Genomic DNA, 17,343 nt, shown 5'->3' with positions numbered 1-17,343 from the left:
ATTTACAATAAGTGGTTTGAGTTTGAAACACCTACTCTCTACACCGATAAAATAAAACCTGCATCCTGCAGCAGCTAAAGTAAGTTAAATGAAGATGCTTTTAACAAGGTTATTACTTAAGCAATGACAGGTTTACAGATTTTAGCACCACTGGGTTTTCACAAGAGCTACAGCAAGTGCTAAAATAACACACACCTTCAGGTTCATTAAATTCACCAGTGTGATGGAATAACTGATATTTTGCTATATTACTGTAGTCCTTCAAAGGACCATTTATAAATAAGATACACTAATAACAACTGTTTGTGCTGGTAAAACAATGAAATAATTCTTCTGAACTTTATCTGCAAGGGAAAAATTGTGTTTAAGCACAACCACTCACATAGTTAGATCTTGTAATTTGGATTTCTTTGGAGTCACATATTTATTTATTTACTTAAAATAGGTGCGTTCTATAAAGGGTTTTGCCATGAGGCTGCTCTCAGAAGGAAACTTGTAAAAAGGTAGTGTATGTTAAAAGGAAATACACTGAATCTCACCCCCAAATATTTACTTTATTGTCTGGTGTTTACTAGGATATTTATGGAGGCTGTTTTATTTAAAGAACGTATAAAATTCTAATAACTGACAGAAACAGCAGTATCTCTGATAAATCCTTTACTGTAGTCTGCTGTTAGATGAGCCAAAAGCATAAATAGTGGGTTTCTAATAAATCAATGGAGTCTGGCCTTTGGAGACCTGGAAGACATATGGACAGTAATAGAGTATCTCAGGTTGTCTCATGAGTGATTCCATCTGGATGAAGTCTTGGTGTTATTCACAGCCTACTTCTCCCCTAAAACACCTTCAATCTTATCCACAGCCTCCATCTCAAATGTCAGACCACCTGGGATATGCAGCTGTCAGGCTGAAAGGGGAGCTGCCTGGGACTGGCCCCAGCCTGCTCATCAAGGAGACGCTGTCACTAGCCAGCAGGCAATGCTAGGTGCACAGGGGTGACAGCACTACCAAAAGCCAGGATATGCGCCAGGCTCTGGATCTGGGATTTTAAGGAAAATACGAAGAATTTAGCTGGAACTATGAATATCTCCACAATAGACCTGCCTCTGATGTGATATTCTCCTTCAAGATATTTACATTTTTCTTGTCAATATTCATGCACACATCTACATATTTTGATTATTAATAAGTAAAAAATGTACAACATTCCTTACACAAGAATATTTCTATATACTTCATAGCATTCTCATGTTTTTTGACATACGTTCTCTTACATTGGTGTTTCTATTTTCTATTATTAAACAAATTTAGCCTGATCAGTACAAGCCCTCTGAGAGAAATATTTCTTTGTTATAACTGAGCTTGCTGGTTTATTTTCTCTTCTCCTCTGCCTCCTGATCTCCTTCCTAAGGGTGCTGATGTCTGGGGCACACACTGAAGAGAGCAGCACCCTCTTATAAATAGATAGCAGCACCCTATTATAGATAGTCATTTAAGTCTGAGAGATGAATAATAAGAATCAAATACCTTTCATATTTACTGTTCTCATCTTCCTTTCTTTATTTTTTAAATAATAATAATAATAATAATAATTATTATTATTATTATTTTATTTTACTTTTTTACAGAGTCTCACTCTGTCACCCAGGCTGGAATGCAGTGGTGTCATCTTGGCTCACTGCAGCCTCCGCCTCCCGGGTTCCAGTGATTCTCCTGCCTCAGCCTTCTGGGTAGCTTGGATTACAGGTGCCTGCCACCACGCCTGGCTAATTTTTGTATTTTTAGTAGAAACAGGGTTTCACCATGTTGTCCAGGCTGCTCTAGAACTCCTGACCTCAGGCCATCTGCCTGCCTTGGCCCCCCAAAGTGCCAGAATTACAGGCGTGAGTCACTGCACCTGATCTCTCTTCTTCCTTTTTATAAACCCCCATTAAAAATTAACAGACCCAAAATTTGGGATTGAATTATGTTTCTGTAATTTGAATTATTTCCTAGAAATACAGAGTGTCTTGGCCGGGCGTGGTGGCTCATGCCTGTAATCCCAGCACTTTGGGAGGCCGAGGCGGGCTGATCACGAGGTCAGGAGATCGAGACCATCCTGGCTAACATGGTGAAACCCCGTCTCTACTAAAAATACAAAAAAATTAGCTGGGCGTGGTGGCGGGTCTGTAGTCCCAGCTACTCAGGCAAGACTCTGTCTCAAAAAAAGAAAAAAAAAAAGAAAAAGAAAAAAGAAATACAGAGGGTCTCTTAACCCCACTGAAAATAGTCCTGGTTAATCAGAATGTGATTGCAATTGTTAATCACAATCACAAAGGATGGGTTCTCCAAGAGGGCAGACGCCATATCTACCTTAGTCTCATATATTTATAGTTTTAGCAATGGTTGTTGGCACTCCAAAATATTTTTCAAATGAATGAGTGAATTCGTATTTTTCCATCTTCCTATGTAGCAGAAGTTGTTTCATGGATAATCAAAATTCAATGATATTTTTTCTTAAATTTTTTTCCCTAAATTTCTTGCCCATGTACACTTGTTACCATGTTCATATTCCACATTTAGTTTCTTGTCCATTATAATGCTGTGCTTAGTTCATGCTTTTTACTTCTCTTTTCTAAGATTTAAATTCCTAGGCCTGAAATCTACTATATCTGACTTTACGATAGTGTCTAATAGGTAAATAAGTCATTTGTTGGTTTGTTGTCTATTTTTATGATAAATGAAGTATAATTTTTTTCAGGGAAGCAACATGGCATAGTGGTTAAAAGCATGGAGTTGGATGGAAATAGTTTCGGAAGCAGTCCTGCAAGGTATGGCCAGCGTGGTACTGGGCAGCACTGCAGGGTATACTCAGGTTCTTCTCCACAAGGCCATGATAGGACCTGGGTTAGGGGGCAGAATTCATGGGGATAAGTGTATGAGCACGTACAGCCAGGCATGTCACGTCAGGTAGTGCTACCATTGAATACCTGTTCTTTGCTCAACAACTTGCTCTGCAAATTATAATCCCCACTTGACTCTCAGAAAACTAAGTCATGGAAGAGTTAAGTATTTTGCTTGATATCACATCAAGACGGGGTTAGCGTCTTCCAGTGCCTTTATTTATTCTTGCTAGTCACTCAGGAGCCAACCTTGAGGCCTCTTTTTGTTTCATACCCCTTATACAATTGGTCAGGAAAGATGACTGACTGCCTTTTCAAAACAGGTCCAGAATCTGACATCTTCATTCCACCTCCACTGCTACCATCCCAGTCTCAGTCTCTCATCATCTCTTGCCTGGAATTTTCTATCGGCCTCTTACCAGGTCTTTCTATTTTGGTCCTTACTCCATACACTCTCTTCTTAACATACCAGCCTATATTAGTCTGTTCACACGCTGCTAATAAAGACATATCCGAGACGGATTAATTTATAAAGGAAAGAGATTTAATTGACTCATAGTTCAGCATGGCTGGGGAGGCCTCTGGAAACTTACAATCATGGTGGAAGGGGAAGCAAACATGTCCTTTTTCACAGAGCAGCAGGAGAGAGAAGAATGGGTGTCCAGCAAAGAGAGAAGCCCCTTATAAAACCTTCAGATCTCGGCCGAACGCGGTGGCTCACACCTGTAATCCCAGCACTTTGGGAGGCCAACGTGGGCGGATCACGAAGTCAGGAAATCGAGGCCATGGTGAAACCCCTCTCTAATAGAAAAAATACAAAAAAATTAGCTGTGCGTGGTGGCGTGCGCCTGTAGTCCCAGCTACTTGGGAGACTGAGGCAGGAGAGTGGCGTGAACCTGGGAGGTGGAGCTTGCAGTGAGCCGAGATCACACCACTGCACTCCAGCCTGGGCCACAGAGCGAGACTCCATCTCAGAAAAAAAAAAAAAAAAAAAAAATGAGATTTCATGAGAACTAACTCACTATCATGAGAACTAACTCACTATCATGAGAACAGGAAGTGGGAAACTTTCTCATGATTCAATTACCTCCACCTGGTCCCTCCCAGGACATGTGGGGATTATGGAAACTACAATTCAAAATGAGATTTAGGTGGGATACAGCCAAACCATAGCACAGCCCGAGCAATCTTTTGAAAGTATATGACTTACCATATTTTATTCTGCTGAAAATCCCAGACTGAAACTTCATTTCACTGAAACTAAGAACCAAAGTTCTTGCAATGCGCAACCATTTCTTACACTAAGTGTCAGTAAATTGGCTCCCGATCATGATTTAATAGCCCATGAGCTAAGGATGACATTGTGTTTTTAAATGGTTGAAAAAGAATTTTGCAAATGTATGATACGTGAAAATTATATGAAATGTAACTTTCAGTTTCCATAAAGTTAAGTGGAACATAGCCACTCACATTAATTTGTGCATTATTACCTATGGCTACTTTCACACTATATAGGCAATTGAATAGTTACGACAAACATCTAGTGTGTTGCAAAGCCTAAAACAGTTACTGTTGGACTCTTCTTAGAAAAGTGTATTGAACTTTGACCTAAAATACCTGGTTCCTGTGATGTCTGTGACCTCATCTATTGCTCCCTTCCTCTCACTCTGCTGCAGCTGCATTGGCTTTCTTGCTCCTGTTTTGGGCCCTTTGCACTAACTCTTCTCCCCAGATTGCCCTTTTCCTAGATCTCCTCATTGCTAATTCTCTTTATTTCTTTCAGATGTCACCTGCTGAATGGGGTGACCTACACTGAGTATGTAATACTATAATACACACACTACACTTCATAGTCTCATTCCCTCTTAACTTGCTCTTCTTTTTCTCCTTTATTCGTAGCACAACCTTCTAACAGATTATACAATTTGCCGACTTTTAACTTTAAACACAGTTTTCTTTTTTTGCTGTAAAGCAAGTTCCCTGTGTTCTGGCTGCCACTTCAGCCCATGCTTCTTAGGCTGCAATTTATGCTACTTGCATGAGTCTGGTGAGACAGAACAATCACATAACAAGTTAAGCAAAGCAACTTTATCACTCATCAGTAGGCAGCAAGGGACTGTGGAAGCCTAGGAGTCATGGCAGGCTGGTTTCCCAGGGCTCAGGAAAGCTGCCCCATTTAATTGAATCTCATCTGTACATGCTCCACATCATACCACAGCTGAGGTACCCCAAAAGCAGTTCATCCTGGACTTTCGACCTAGGGGGTCAAATGACATGTGGGCTAAAGCATGGAAGGATATCCTGTTCTAGGAGGGACAGGAATAGAGCCCCAGATGTTCTGGTCAATTTTGCCTTATCTCAGGATGCAGCATTCTCAGCACATTCTATAGTTTTCCTTGAGAAAGACAAGTGAGAAATGGGAGAGAACTGGTTTGGTCTAAGGCCACTCAGATGACTGTCCTGTACTTTCTAGAATATAAATCCCATGAGGTCAGAGATTTTTGTCTGTTTTGTGCCTCAAAAGCAATTGCATGCAATACGTATTACTTCACTGTTGAATATGATACAGGTTGGACATCCCAAATCTGAAAATCTGAAACTTTTGGAATGCTAACATGACACTCAATGGAAATGCTCAGTGGAGGGTTTTGGATTTGGGATTTTCAGATTTGGGACACTCAACTGGCAACTATAATGTAAATATTCCAGAATTTGCAAAAAAAAAAAAAAAAAAAAAAAAAAAGATATATGAAATCCTAAATACTTCCATCTCAAGCATTTTGGATAAGGGATACTCAACATGTATTATATTGCCTCCAACAAAATGAAGTATTTTAATATTTGACCTTTGGCACCTCACTAGAGCTGCTATTTTGATTTATTATTTTTTCTCAAGTTCATTACACACGAAGAAAAATGTACTTAGTTATGTAGTTACTGAGTAATTTAGTTATGGTATTATTAAACACCATTCTCATGGTCCCAAGAATAAACCCATCCACCCATTGCCTTACTCCAGAAAAGCAATTAAACAACGTTGAATTATTAAAAATACAAATGTGCCTGATAATAAATGCCTATTATAATTTTGAGTTGTAGGCTGGGCATGGCGACTCATGCCTTTAATACTAGCACCTTGCGAGGCCAAGGCAGGCAGATCACCTGAGGGCAGGAGTTCAAGACCAGTCTGGCCAACTTAGTGAAACTCTATCTCTACTAAAAATACAAAAATTAGCTGGGTGTGGTGGCATGCACCTATAGCCCCAATTACTCGGGAGGCTGAGGCAGGAGAATTGATTGAACCTGGGAGGTGGAGGATGCAGTGAGCCGAGATTGTACCACTGGACTCTAGCCTGGGCGACAGAGTGAGACTCTGTCTCAAAAAAAAAAAAAAAAGGGGCGGAGCAAGATGCCGAATAGGAAGAGCTCCAGTCTCCAAATCCCAGCGCGAGCGACACAGAAGACTGGTGATTTCTGCATTTTCAACTGAGGTACTGGGGTCATCTCACTAGGGAGTGCCGGACAATCGGTGCTGGTCAGCTGCTGCAGCCTGACCAGCGAGAGCTGAAGCAGGGTGAGGCATCGCCTCACCTGGGAAGTGCAAGGGGAAAGGGAATCCCTTTTCCAAGCCAGGGGAACTGAGACACACAACACCTGGAAAATCGGGTAACTCCCACCCCAATACCGCGCTTTAAGCAAACGGGCACACCAGAAGAATATATCCCTCACCTGGCCGGTAGGGTCCCACACCCACGGAGCCTCCCTCATTGCTAACATAGCAGTCTGCGGCGATCTAACCGCAAGGCAGCAGCAAGGCTGGGGGAGGGGCGCCCGCCATTGCTGAGGCTTAAGTAGGTAAACAAAGCCGCTGGCAAGCTCAAACTGGGTGGAGCTCACAGCAGCTCAAGGAAACCTGTCTGTCTCTATAGACTCCACCTCTGGGGACAGGGCACAGCTAAAAAAACAACAGGGGAAGCAGCAGAGGCCTGAGCAGACGCGAACGACTCTGTCTGACAGCTTTGAAGAGAGCAGTGGATCTCCCAACACGGAGGTTGAGATCTGAGAACGGACAGACTGCCTGCTCAAGTGGGTCCCTGACCCCTGAGTAGCCTAACTGGGAGACATCCCCCACTAGGAGCACTCTGACACCCCACACCTCACAGGGTGGAGTACACCCCTGAGAGGAAGCCTCCAAAGTAAGAATCAGACAGGTACACTCGCTGTTCAGCAATATTCTATCTTCTGCAACCTCTGCTGCTGATACCCAGGCAAACAGGTTCTGGAGTGGACCTCAAGCAATCTCCAGCAGACCTATAGCTGAGGGTCCTGACTGTCAGAAGGAAAACTATCAAACAGGAAGGACACCTATACCAAAAACCCATCAGTACATCGCCATCATCAAAGACCAGAGACAGATAAAACCACAAAGATGGGGAAAAAGCAGGGCAGAAAAGCTGGAAATTCAAAAAGTAAGAGCGCATCTCCCCCTGGAAAGGAGCGCAGCCCATCGCCAGCAATGGATCAAAGTTGGTCAGAGAATGACTTTGACGAGATGAGAGAAGAAGGCTTCAGTCCATCAAACTTCTCAGAGCTAAAGGAGGAATTACGTACCCAGTGCAAAGAAACTAAAAATCTTGAAAAAAGAGTGGAAGAATTGACAGCTAGACTAATTAATGCAGAGAAGGTCATAAACGAAATGACAGAGATGAAAACCATGACACGAGAAATACGTGACAAATGCACAAGCTTCAGTAACCGACTCAATCAACTGGAAGAAAGAGTATCAGCGATTGAGGTTCAAATGAATGAAATGAAGTGAGAAGAGAAACCAAAAGAAAAAAGAAGCAAAAGAAATGAACAAAGCCTGCAAGAAGTATGGGATTATGTAAAAAGACCACATCTACGTCTGATTGGGGTGCCTGAAAGTGAGGGGGAAAATGGAACCAACTTGGAAAACACTCTTCAGGATATCATCCAGGAGAACTTCCCCAACCTAGTAGGGCAAGCCAACATTCAAATTCAGGAAATACAGAGAATGCCACAAAGATACTCCTCCAGAAGAGCAACTCCAAGACACATAATTGCCAGATTCACCAAAGTTGAAATGAAGGAAAAAATCTTAAGGGCAGCCAGAGAGAAAGGTCGCATTACCCACAAAGAGAAGCCCATCAGACTAACAGCAGATCTCTCGGCAGAAACTCTACAAGCCAGAAGAGAGTGGGGGCCAATATTCAACGTTCTTCAAGAAAAGAATTTTCAACCCAGAATTTCATATCCAGCCAAACTAAGTTTCATAAGTGAAGGAGAAATAAAATCCTTTACAGATAAGCAAATACTTACAGATTTTGTCACCACCAGGCCTGCCTTACAAGAGACCCTGAAGGAAGCCCTAAACATGGAAAGGAACAACCGGTACCAGCCATTGCAAAAACATGCCACAATGTAAAGACCATCGAGGCTAGGAAGAAACTGCATCAACTAACGAGCAAAATAACCAGTTAATATCATAATGGCAGGATCAAGTTCACACATAACAACATTAACCTTAAATGTAAATGGACTAAGTGGTCCAATTAAAAGACACAGACTGGCAAACTGGATAAAGAGTCAAGACCCATCAGGCTGCTGTATTCAGGAGACCCATCTCACATGCAGAGACATACATAGGCTCAAAATAAAGGGATGGAGGAAGATCTACCAAGCAAATGGAGAACAAATAAAAGCAGGGGTTGCAATCCTAGTCTCTGATAAAACAGACTTTAAACCATCAAAGATCAAAAGAGACAAAGAAGGCCATTACATAATGGTAAAGGGATCAATTCAACAGGAAGAGCTATGATCCTAAATATATATGCACCCAATACAGGAGCACCAGATTCATACAGCAAGTCCTTAGAGACTTACAAAGAGACTTAGACTGTCATACAATAATAATGGGAGTCTTCAGCACTCCACTGTCAACATTAGACAGATCAACGAGACAGAAAGTTAACAAGGATATCCAAGAATTGAACTCATCTCTGCACCAAGCGGACCTAACAGACATCTATAGAACTCTCCACCCCAAATCAACAGAATATACATTCTTCTCAGCACCACATCGCACTTATTCCAAAATTGATCACATAATTGGAAGTAAAGCACTCCTCAGCAAATGTAAAAGAACAGAAATTATAACAAACTGCCTCTCAGAGCACAGTGCAATCAAACTAGAACTCAGGACTAAGAAACTCAATCAAAACCGCTCAACTACATGGAAACTGAACAACCTGCTCCTGAATGACTACTGGGTACATAATGAAATGAAAGCAGAAATAAAGATGTTCTTTGAAACCAATGAGAACAAAGATACAACATACCAGAATCTCTGGGACACATTTAAAGCAGTGTGTAGAGGGAAATTTATAGCACTAAATGCCCACAAGAGAAAGCAGGAAAGATCTAAAATGGACACTCTAACATCACACTGAAAAGAACTAGACAGGCAAGAGCAAACACATTCAAAAGCTAGCAGAAGGCAACAAATAACTAAGATCAGAGCAGAACTGAAGGAGATAGAGACACAAAAAACCCTCCAAAAAATCAATGAATCCAGGAGTTGGTTTTTTGAAAAGATCAACAAAATTGACAGACCGCTAGCAAGACTAATAAAGAAGAAAAGAGAGAGGAATCAAATAGATGCAATAAAAAATGATAAAGGGGATATCACCACCGACCCCACAGAAATACAAACTACCATCAGAGAATACTATAAACACCTCTACGCAAATCAACTAGAAAATCTAGAAGAAATGGATAATTTCCTGGACACTTACACTCTCCCAAGACTAAACCAGGAAGAAGTTGAATCCCTGAATAGACCAATAGCAGGCTCTGAAATTGAGGCAACAATTAATAGCCTACCCACCAAAAAAAGTCCAGGACCAGATGGATTCACAGCTGAATTCTACCAGAGGTACAAGGAGGAGTTGGTACCATTCCTTCTGAAACTATTCCAATCAATAGAAAAAGAGGGAATCCTCCCTAACTCATTTTATGAGGCCAACATCATCCTGATACCAAAGCCTGGCAGAGACACAACAAAAAAAAGAGAATTTTAGACCAATATCTCTGATGAACATCGATGCAAAAATCCTCAATGAAATACTGGCAAACTGGATTCAGCAGCACATCAAAAAGCTTATCCACCATGATCAAGTGGGCTTCATCCCTGGGATGCAAGGCTGGTTCAACATTCGCAAATCAATAAACGTAATCCAGCATATAAACAGAACCAAAGTCAAGAACCACATGATTATCTCAATAGATGCAGAAAAGGCATTTGACAAAATTCAACAGCCTTTCATGCTAAAAACGCTCAATAAATTCGGTATTGATGGAACGTACCTCAAAATAATAAGAGCTATTTATGACAAACCCACAGCCAATATCATACTGAAAGGGCAAAAACTGGAAAAATTCCCTTTGAAAACTGGCACAAGACAGGGATGCCCTCTCTCACCACTCCTATTCAACATAGTGTTGGAAGTTCTGGCTAGGGCAATCAGGCAAGAGAAAGAAATCAAGGGTATCCAGTTAGGAAAAGAAGAAGTCAAATTGTCCCTGTTACAGATGACATGATTGTATATTTAGAAAACCCCATCGTCTCAGCCCAAAATCTCCTTAAGCTGATAAGCAACTTCAGCAAAGTCTCAGGATACAAAATAAATGTGCAAAAATCACAAGCATTCTTATACACCAGTAACAGACAAGCAGAGAGCCAAATCAGGAATGAACTTCCATTCACAATTGCTTCAAAGAGAATAAAATACCTAGGAATCCAACTTACAAGGCATGTAAAGGACCTCTTCAAGGAGAACTACAAACCACTGCTCAGTGAAATCAAAGAGGACACAAACAAATGGAAGAACATACCATGCTCATGGATAGGAAGAATCAATATCGTGAAAATGGCCATACTGCCCAAGGTTATTTATAGATTCAATGCCATCCCCATCAAGCTACCAATGAGTTTCTTCACAGAATTGGAAAAAACGGCTTTAAAGTTCATATGGAACCAAAAAAGAGCCCACATGGCCAAGACAATCCTAAGTCAAAGGGACAAAGCTGGAGGCGTCACGCTACCTGACTTCAAACTATACTACAAGGCTACAGTAACCAAAACAGCATGGTACTGGTACCAAAACAGAGCTATAGACCAATGGAACAGAACAGAGTCCTCAGAAATAATACCACACATCTACAGCCATCTGATCTTTGACAAACCTGAGAGAAACAAGAAATGGGGAAAGGATTCCCTATTTAATACATGGTGCTGGGAAAACTGGCTAGCCATAAGTAGAAAGCTGAAACTGGATCCTTTCCTTACTCCTTATACTAAGATTAATTCAAGATGGATTAGAGACTTAAATGTTAGACCTAATATCATAAAAACCCTAGAAGAAAATCTAGGTAGTACCATTCAGGACATAGGCATGGGCAAGGACTTCATGTCTAAAACACCAAAGGCAATGGCAGCAAAAGCCAAAATTGACAAATGGGATCTAATTAAACTAAAGAGTTTCTGCACAGCAAAAGAAACTACCATCAGAGTGAACAGGCAACCTACAGAATGGAAGAAAATTTTTGCAATCTACTCATCTGATAAAGGGCTAATATCCAGAATCTACAAAGAACTCAAACAAATATACAAGAAAAAAACAAACAACCCCATCAAAAAGTGGGCAAAGGAGATGAACAGAGATTTCTCAAAATAAGACATTCATACAGCCAACAGACACATGAAAAAATGCTCATCATCACTCGCCATCAGAGAAATGCAAATCAAAACCACAATGAGATACCATCTCACACCAGTTAGAATGGCAATCATTAAAAAGTCAGGAAACAACAGGTGTTGGAGAGGATGTGGAGAAATAGGAACACTTTTACACTGTTGGTGGGATTGTAAACTAGTTCAACCATTATAGAAAAGAGTATGGCAATTCCTCAAGGATCTAGAACTAAATGTACCATATGACCCAGCCATCCCACTACTGGGTATATACCCAAAGGATTATAAATTAGTCTACTACAAAGACACATGCACACGTATGTTTATTGCAGCACTATTCACAATAGCAAAGACTTGGAATCAACCCAAATGTCCATCTGTGACAGACTGGATTAAGAAAATGTGGCACATATACACCATGGAATACTATGCAGCCATAAAAAAGGATGAGTTTGCGTCCTTTGTAGGGACATGGATGCAGCTGGAAACCATCATTCTTAGCAAACTATCACAAGAACAGAAAACCAAACACCGCATGTTCTCACTCATAGGTGGGAACTGAACAATGAGATCACTTGGACTCGGGAAGGGGAACATCACACACTGGGGCATATCATGGGGGTGGGGAGGGGGGAGGGATTGCATTGGGGAGTTATATATGATATAAATGATGAATTGATGGGTGCTGACGAGTTGATGGGTGCAGCACACCAACATGGCACAAATATACATATATAACAAACCTGAACGTTATGCACATGTACCCTAGAACTTAAAGTATAATAAAAAAAATTAATTAATTAATTAATTAAATAAAATAAAAAAATAATTTTGCGTTGTATATATTTAGTTACTTAACTGTTTTTATGTGGGAAATAAGTGTGTCTGAAATGTTTAAATAATAAAAGTATTTCTTTATAGGAATATTATTTTAAAATATGCATATATATATTTGAATAGTATTGTAGATGCCCATATTTAAACCTGTTTTGAAAACCTCTGATGAATAATAGCAAAAGAATGTATGATTAGTTTTTTTTTTATTATACTTTAAGTTGTGGGATACATGTGCAGAATGTGCAGGTTTGTTACATAGATATACACATGCCATGGTGATTTGCTGCACCCATCAAACCACCATCTACATTAGGTATTTCTCCTCATGCCATTCCTCCCCTAGCCCTCCACCACTGACAGGCCCCAGTGTGTGATATTCCCCTCCCTGTGTCCATGTGTTCTCATTGTTCGGCTCCCACTTATGAATACAAACGTGTGGTGTTTGGTTTTCTGTTCCTGTTTTAGTTTACTGAGAATGATGGTTTCCAGCTTCATTCATGTCCCTGCAAAGGACATGAACTCATCTATTTTTATGGCTGCATAGTATTCCATGGTGCATATATGCCACATTTTCTTTATCCAATCTGTCATTGATGGGTATGTGGCTTGGTGCCAAGTCTTTACTATTGTGAATAGTGCTGCGATATACATACATGACCATGTGTCTTTATAATAGAGTGATTTATAATCCTTTGAGTATATATCCAGTAATGTGATAGATGGGTCAAATGGTATTTCTGGTTCTAGATCCTTGAGGAATCACCACACTGTCTTCTACAATGGTTGAACTAATTTAGACTCCCACCAACAGTGTAAAATCATTCCTATTTGTCCACATCCTCTCCAAGATCTGTTGTTTCGTGGCTTTTTAATGATCTCCATTCTAACTGGCATGAGATGGTATCTCACTGTGGTTTTGATTAGCATTTCTCTAATGATCAGTGATGATGAGCTTTTTTTCATGTGTTTCTTGGTGGCATAAAGGTCTTCTTTTGAGAAGTGTCTGTTCATCTTCTTCGCCCACTTTTTGATTTTTTTTTTCTTGTAAATTTGTTTAAGTTCCTTTTAGATTCTCAATATTAGCCCTTTGTCCAATGGATAGATGGAAAAAAATTTCTCCCATTCTGTAGGTTGCCTGTTCACTCTGATGTTAGTTTATTTTTCTGTGAAGAAGCTTTTTAGTTTAGTTAGATCCTATTTGTCAATTTGGCTTTTGTTGCATTGCTTTTTGTGTTATAGTCATGAAGTCTTTGCCCATGCCTATGTCTTGAATGGTATTGTCTATGCTTTCTTCTAGGGTTTTCATGGTTTTAGGACTTCTGTGTAAGTCTTTAATCCATCTTGAGTTAATTTTTGTATTAAGATGTAAGGAAGGGGTCCAGTTTCAGTTTTCTGTTTATGGCTACCCAGTTTTCCCAGCACCATTTATTACATAGGGAATCCTTTCTCCATTGCTTGTTTTTGTCAGGTTTGTCAAAGATCAGATGGTTGTAGATGTGTGGCATTACTTCTGAGGCCTCCGTTCTGTTCCACAGGTCTATATATCTGTTTTGGTACTAATACCATTCTGTTTCGATTACAATAGTCTTGTGATATAGTTTGAAATCAGGTAGTGTGATGCCTCCAGTTTTGTTCTTTTCCCTTAGGATTGTCTTGGATATATGGGCTCTTTTTTTTAAAGTAGTAGTTTAATTCTGTGAAAAAAGTCACTGGTAGCTTGATGTGGATAGCATTGAATCTATAAATTACTTTGAGCAGCGTGGCCATTTTGATGATATTGATTCTTTCTATCCATGATCATAGAATGTTTTTGCATTTGTTTGTGTCCTCTCTTATTTCCTTGAGCAGTGGTTTGTAGTTATCCTTGAAGAAGTCCTTCACATCCCTTGTGAGTTGTATTCCTATGTATTTTATTCTCTTTGTAGCAATTGTGAATGGAAGTTCACTCATGATTTGGCTCTCTGCTATTATTGGTATGTTGGAATGCTTGTGATTTTTTCACATTGATTTTGTATCCTGAGATTTTTCTGAAGTTGCTTATCAGCTTAAGGAGATTTGGGGCTGTGATGATGGGGTTTTCTAAATATGCAATCATGTCATCTGCAAACAGAGACAATTTGACTTCCTCTCTTACTGTTTGAATATCATTTCTTTCTTTCTCTTGCCTGATTACCCTGGCCAGAACTTCCAATACCATGTTGAATAGGAGTGGTGAGAGAGGGAATCCTTTTCTTGTGCCAGTTTTCAAAGGGAATGCTTCCAGCTTTTGCCCATTCAGTGTGATATCGGATGTGGGTTTATCATAAATAGCTCTTATTATTTTGAGCTCATCAATATCTAATTTATTGAGAGTTTTTATCATGAAGGGGTGCTGAATTTTATTGAAGGCCTTTTCTGCATTTGTTGAGATAATCATGTGGTTTTTGTCATTGCTTCTGTTTACGTGATGGATTACATTTATTGATTTGTGTATGTTGAACCAGCCTTGCATCCCAGGAATGAAGATGACTCGATTGTGGTGGATAAGCTTTTTCATGTGCTGCTGGATTCAGTTTGCCAGTATTTCACTGATGATTTTTGCATCAATATTCATCAGGGATATAGGCCTGAAATTTTCTTTTTTGTTGTTGTTGTGTCTCTGCCAGGTTTTGGTATCAGGATGATGCTGGCCTCATAAAATGAGTTATGTGTGAATTTGATCCTGTTATCATGATGCTAGCTGGCTATTTTGCCTGATAGTTGATGCAGTTTCTCGTTAGCGCCAATGGTCTTTACAATTTGGTATGTTTTTGCAGTGGCTGGAATCGGTTTTTCCTTTCCATATTTAGTGCTTCCTTCAGGAGCTCTTGTAAGGCAGGCCTGGGGATGACAAAATAACTCAGCATTTGCTTGTCTGTAAAGCATTTTATTTCTCCTTCACTTATGAAGCTTAGTTTGGCTGGATATGAAATTCCAGGTTGAAATTCTTTTCTTTAAGAATGTGAATATTGGTCCCCACTTTCTTCTGGTTTGTAGGGTTTCTGCAGAGAAATCTGCTGTGAGTCTGATGGGCTTCCCTTTGTGGGTAACCTGACCTTTCTCTCTGGCTGCCCTTAACATTTTTTCCTTCATTTCAGCCTTGGTGAATCTGACGATTATGTATCTTGGTGTCTCTTCTCAAGGAGCATCTTTGTGGTGTTCTCTGTATTTCCTGAATTTGAATGTTGGCCTGTCTTGCTAGGTTGGGGAAGTTCTCCTGGATAATATCCTGAAGAGTGTTTTCCAACTTGGTTCCATTCTCCCGTTTACTTTCAGGTACACCAATCAAAGGTAGGTTTGGTGTTTTCACATAGTCCCATATTTCTTGGAGGCTGTGTTCATTCCTTTTAATTCTTTCTTCTCTAATCTTGTCTTCACACTTTATTTCATTAAGTAGATCTTCAATCTCTGATATCCTTTCTCCTGCTTGATCAGTTCGGCTATTGATACTTGTGTATGCTTCACGAAGTTTTTGTGCTCTGTTTTTCAGCTACATCGGATCATTTATGTTCTTCTCTAAACTAATTATTCAAGTTCGCAATTCGTCTAACCTTTTTTCAAGGTTCCTAGCTTCCTCGCATTGTGTTAGAACATGCTCCGTTAGCTCGGAGGAGCTGGTTATTACCCACCTTCTGAAGCCTACTTCTGTCAGTTCATCAAACTCATCCTCCATCCAGTTTTGTTTCCTTGTGGGCTAGGAATTGTGGTCCTTTGGAGGAGAAGAGGCATTCTGGTTTTTGGAATTTTCAGACTTTTTGTGCTGGTTTGTCCTCATCGTCATGGATTTATCTACCTTTGGTCTTTGATGTTGGTGACCTTCAGATGGGGTTTTTGTGTGGAGGTCCTTTTGGTTGATGTTGATGCTATTCTTTTCCGTTTGTTAGTTTTCCTTCAAACAGTCAGGCCCCTCTGCTACAGATCTGTTGGAGTTTGCTGCAGGTCCACTCCAGACCCCGTTTGCCTGAGTATCACCAGTCGAGGCTGCAGAACATCAAAGATTGCTGCATGTTCCTTTCTCTGGAATGTTCGTCCCAGAGGAGTGCCCACCAGATGCCAGCTGGAGTTCTCTTTATGAGGTGTCTGTCAACCCCTGCTGGGATGTGTCTCCCAGTCAGGAGGCACGGGGGCCAGGGACCACTTGAGGAGTCAGTCTGTCCCTTAGCAGAACTCAAGCACTGTGCTGGGAGTTCTGCTGCTCTCTTCAGAGCTGGCTGGCAGGAATGTTTAAGTCTGTCGAAGTTGCACCACAACTGCCCCTTCCCCCAGGTGCTCTGTACCAGGGAGATGAGAGTTTTATCTATAAGCCCCTGACTGGGGCTGCGGCCTTTCTTTCAGAGATGCCCTGCCCAGAGAGGAGGTATCTAGAGAGGTAGTCTGGCTCCAGTGGCTTTGTGGAGTTGTGGTGGGCTCCGCCCAGTTTGAACTTCCCAGCAGCTTTGTTTCCACTGTGATGGGAAAGCTCCCTACTCAAGTGCCCATAATGGCGGGCCCCTTTCCCCCCACAAAGCTCAAGCATCCCATGTTGACTTCAGACTGCTGCGCTGGCAGCAAGAATTTGAAGGCAGTGGATCTTACTTTGCTGGACTGCATGGGATGGTATCTGCTGAGCTAGACTACTTTGGCTCCCTGACTTTGGGCCCCTTTCCAGGGGTGTGTCTCGCTGGTGTTCCAGGTGTCACTGGGGTATGTAAAAAAAACACTCCTGCAGCTAGTTCGGTGTCTGCCCAAAGGCTGCCCAGTTTTGGGCTTGAAACCCAGGGCCCTGGTGTTGTAGGCACCCACGGGAATCTCCTGGTCTGTGGGTTGTGAAGACCTTGGGAAAGGCATAGTATC

Source organism: Rhinopithecus roxellana, chromosome 14 (assembly GCF_007565055.1).
Source record: "Rhinopithecus roxellana isolate Shanxi Qingling chromosome 14, ASM756505v1, whole genome shotgun sequence".
Taxonomy (NCBI): Eukaryota; Metazoa; Chordata; class Mammalia; order Primates; family Cercopithecidae; genus Rhinopithecus; species Rhinopithecus roxellana.
The sequence above is the reverse complement of the archived record's forward strand: the minus strand, read 5'-3'. Positions refer to the sequence as shown.